Source organism: Adiantum capillus-veneris, chromosome 16 (genome assembly GCF_014529385.1).
Source record: "Adiantum capillus-veneris isolate H3 chromosome 16, ASM1452938v2, whole genome shotgun sequence".
NCBI lineage: Eukaryota > Viridiplantae > Streptophyta > Polypodiopsida > Polypodiales > Pteridaceae > Adiantum > Adiantum capillus-veneris.
In genome coordinates, this window is record NC_140946.1 from 18,854,014 (window position 1) to 18,859,181 (window position 5,168).

Genomic DNA, 5,168 nt, shown 5'->3' on the forward strand with positions numbered 1-5,168 from the left:
CACCTCAATGTGCTTTGTGCGAGCATGAAAAACTGGGTTCCTCGCAACTTCCAATGCGCTCTGACTGTCAGTGTAGATAGTGTTGGCAGTGTCCTGTCCAACACCCAAATCAGCCATAAGGCGTCTGAGCCATACACACTCAACCGTAGCTGTGAAGATTGCCCTGTACTCAGCCTCACAACTCGAAGTGGCCACAGTAGGTTGCTTCTTGCTCAACCATGATATACATGAACTGCCAAGCATGAAACAAAAAACACTTGTGGACACTCGCGTGTCAAAACTACCAGCCCAATCTGAGTCCGAAAAAGCATGTAAGTCTGGCGGCAATGATCCCCCCTTGGGATAAAACAAGCCAAGATGTAAAGTGCCACTAAGGTAGCAAAAAATCCTCTTGACAGCCTGCCAATGCTTAGACCCTGGGCTATGCATAAATCTGCTGACCTGTGAGACTGCAAACTAAATATCCGGCCTCGTGTTGCATACATAAATGAGGCAGCCAACAGCAGTTTGGTAAAGAGTGACATCAGCAGGATCGCGAGCATCATGTAGACTCAACTTCAAACCTCTTTCCATGGGAGTGGCAATAGGTTTGCAATCCTCAAGTCCAAACTTACATAGCAATGTCTCAATGTAACTTTTCTGACACAAAGCAATACCACCATCACACTGCTTAAATTGTATACCCAAGTAATGATGCAACAGCCCCAAATCTTTCATCTTGAAAGTAGCATTCAAATCAGGCTTAAATTCAGCAATATGTCTCTCATTTGGTCCAGTGATCAGCAAATCATCAACATAAAGAACCACAATGAGAAATACACCATCCTCACGCTTTACATACAATGTGCTTTCAGTTGGACTGTTACGAAAGCCTCGTTTAACCAAATGAGTGTCAGCTTTCTCATACCAAGCACGAGGAGATTGCTTCAACCCATACAAAACCTTCTTACATCTGCACACTTTGTCCTCTTGTCCTTTTATGACAAAACCGCGAGGCTGCGTTACATAAACTTCCTCAAATATGTCACCATTCAAGAAAGCAGTAACAATGTCTAATTGATGTACATCCCAACCAAAATGAGCTGCCTATGCACATAGAAAACACACAGTAGTCATACGACAAGTGGGAGCAAAAGTCTCTTCATAATCTATGCCTTTTTGTTGTGCATAACCCTTTGCAACAAGTCGAGCCTTATGGCGATCGATCTCACCATCCGGCTTGCGTTTCAACTTGTAAACCCACTTCGTACCAATGGCCTTTTTGCCAAGAGGCAAATCACATAAAGTCCATGTGTCATTCTCTATAAGTGCATCATATTCTGATTGCATGGCAGCCATCCAATTTTCTGAATTATGTGCTTCATCAAAAGACAGAGGCTCCTCAACATCATGTAAACTAGACACAGCCAAAGCATAACAATCTGATGCATAAGATGCATGGCGAGAGCTTGAACGAGTACGACTAGACAAAGGTGCATCCAATTTACTATCACGCAAAGTGCGCACCAGCCATTTTGGCATACCTCTAGCCTGTACATCTGCATCACTAATAGGCTGATCTAAAACATTTTCAGAAACCCCCATAGGCTGTACATTTGTCTCATTGGAACTTACATTTGTATTTCCACCACTAAAAAGAGGCAACAAAGTGTCATAAATGTCCTGTGAGCTTACATTATTGTCTCTAGTTCATGACAGCAAGGGCTGAACAGAATCTTCCACAAACACTACATCCCGTGAAACCAGAATACGTTTTGTTTGCGGATGATACAACCTGTAACCTTTGCTTTCAGCACTATAATCAACAAAAATACATTTGACAGCCTTATCATCCAATTTTCTGCGCTGCACTTGTGACACCAAAGCATATGCCAAACAGCCAAAAACACGCATGTGCTCAATAGAAGGCTTTCTATCATGCCATGCTTCATATGGAGTAATAGACTGCAAAGCTTTCGTAGGACACCTGTTAAGTACATAAGTGGCACACATGATGGCCTCAAGCCAAAAAGAATGCGGTAAAGCTTGACTTTTGACCATACATCGTGCCATTTTCGTCAGTGACCTGTTTTTCCTCTCAGCAACACCATTTTGCTGAGGTGTGTAAGGCACTGTACATTGGTGTTTTATCCCACAACTAGCCAGAAATGCATTAAATTCATGAGGCATATACTCCCCCCCTCGATCGGAACGGAGGGTACCCATAGTACATTTTGAGACATTTTCAGCCATAGACAGAAATTCTTTGAAGCACATAAAAACTTCGGACTTCGCTTTAAGCGGAAATACCCATGCATGCCTGGAGTAATCATCAATGAAAGTCACGAAGTACAGGTAATTGCCCAAGGACGGAGTTTGCATGGGCTCACAAACATCACTATGCACAAGCTGCAACCTGCATGTGGCCCTAACTGAACCATCCTTTGGAAACTTAGAACGCTGCATTTTACCCAGAATACAACCTTCACAAACATGTTTGACAGGTGCTTCAAGAGGCGGCAAAGAAGCAACCATATCAGATTTCTGCAAACGAAGTAAACTGGCAAAATTCAGATGACCAAAACGTGCATGCCAAAGTTTTGCATCTGAAATAGCCCCTTAATCTGCAATAGCATTTGCAAAATTTTGTCCACACTTGTCATACAAAGTGAGCTCATACAGCCCACGGCACAAAAGCCCAGATGCAACAATTTCTCACCAAAACCGAGATCATGAACTGTACATCTGTCATCCACAAATTTGACTACAAGTGCAAGTCTAGCAAGTGCGGATACAGACAAGAGATTCTTCTTGATCCCAGGTACATAAAGTGCATCAACAAGTGTGAAAGAACTGCCATTAACAGTAGTAAGCATAATCTTTCCAACTCCTTGAACTGGATAAGAGGCGTTGTTGGCACAAGTGACTGAATTCCCATGAGGGACAGACTCGAGAGAGGTAAACAATTCAAGACGTGAGGTAATGTGCTTTGTAGCACCACTGTCGAAATACCACACATGTGAATCTGCAGCAACTGACAAGCATGCATCATGGACAGCAAGATTGTAAGTGCATTCTGCGCTAAAAGCCCATTCTGCATCAACATCAGCAACACAGTCTCCTTTCACAGAAGACTCAACAATGGCTGCATTTGTAGTCGAACCAGCATTTGCAGTGGAACCACCCTCTTTCTTCTTAGCCTCTTTGGCCTTCAACTTAGGACATGACTTGATCAAGTGATCATTGGCTTTACAATAATGGCAACGCATCTTCTTTTTGCCCTTATCACCAGAATTGCCAGACGAAGTGCTGCCAGCAAAAGCATTAGGAACATAATTTTTGCCACTCACAGCAGAACCATAAGAAGTGGCTGCATTACTGTTACCACCCTTTCTTTGAGAAGCAATAAAAGCCTGTTCAACTGCACGCTGCCTAGTCCCGTTTTTTCTAGAAAGTGACTCTTGAACAGCAATGTGCATAATGCATCAAACTTGACAACTTCAGGATTTCCTTGGGTCATCAGTCTCCAAGTACTAGCAAAAGTCTGGTAGGAATCTGGTAAGGCATCAAGAACAGTCTGCACAAGGGAACTGTCTGAAATGACTTCACCTGCAGAAATAAGTTGTTCATTGATATCCTTGACACTAGCAAGGAAAGTGTCCATATCATCTTCCTCATGCATAATCTTCGACTGCAGCTCTTTACGCAGCAAAGCAATTTAAGTCTCATTGTGGCTTGCATAAAGACCTGCTAGAATATCCCAAGCCTGTTTTGCAGATTTTGCTGAACGGATGTGAGGAACAATGGTGCGCTTCACAAACAACGCAATCAATGCATGAGCATGCGCATCCTTAACATCCCAACGAGCTTGTTCTGTCGTAGGCAAAACAACTCTAACAGCTACAATCCTTGCAGCAAGACCTGCAACATCCTCAACATCGCCTACATCCTCAGAACCAGGACGTACATCAATGCCCTGCATAATGTTCCAGACACCCTTTGACACAAGAACATGTTGCATCATATAAGCCCACATAGGGTAGTTGTCCCGATCCAACCTGTCCTCAGCAGCAAACATCTTGAACACATCTGTGTTGTTGTTGTCAGCCATGGTAAATGCTACACCTGATGTGAAAACTGCCCGAAAATAGGAGAAAAGGGGCTGGAACAACCTGTGCTATATAGCACAAACCGTAGAAGACTATAAGGCACCTATTATGCAGAAAACGGCACTGACAGAAATTTTGCACAAAATGACGAAATAGCCTGTGCAGTACTGCCTGTAGTGGAAACGGAGGCCGAAATGAGCCCAAATCAAAATTCTGAGTAGACCTGCGAACGCTTGCCAAAGCTCACTGAAATCGGAGAAAGTGAGCAGGCGTGTGCTAGAGCAGCTGGCGACTAAGCCCGGGAGGACGTGACCTGCTCTGATACCAATTGTTGGAATTAGGGTTGCAGAGAAACACACACAGCTTGGAGAAGACGAAGGAAGCTCAAGGCACACAATAGAGAGTGTATTACTTAGTGTGCAATGGAAAGATAGATAGCCCTAGAGTGATGGGCGTATATACAATGCACAGGGAAAAAAACCTCCTAAAGAGGGAAAAAATGCCCCGGCGGTCCTAGTGTGTTCACACACATCACTACCACATGTATATGGTAACACGAGCTCCATTTTTGCCTAGCTGCGTCCCTCCACACCATGAGAGAGAGACATCCGTCTCCACACTTTCTTCATCTTTTTTTGGCCATTCAGTGGATCCTACAATGTTGAGAGCTCCAACGTGATCATCCAAGCTTTTTAGCTTTCCCAAGTTTTCACGTCTTGAACTCCTAGACTGCTGCTACAGTGCTCACGGCAACGATCGTGCAAGGCGGGTTTTCCATTCAGTGTTTGGGAAAAATGTGTCTCAGCTTAATATCATATTGTTTTCAATTTCATGGGGAAAAGGGGATATTCCGCCCCAAAATAGATAAAAATCGTCTAAAAATTCACAAAATAAACCTAATTTTCTAAATTTCCTCTTGGAAAATTAAAGGAAAGCAATTTTGTATGTTTAAAAGAAAGATTTTTCCAGAACACTAATGTGATTGCATTGGAGGATGATCATTGCCAGTCGAGGGTATTGGCCTTGGTCTTGGAGTTAGCAATCCTTTGCTCATTTGGATCCTCCTTGGTGTTGCATACC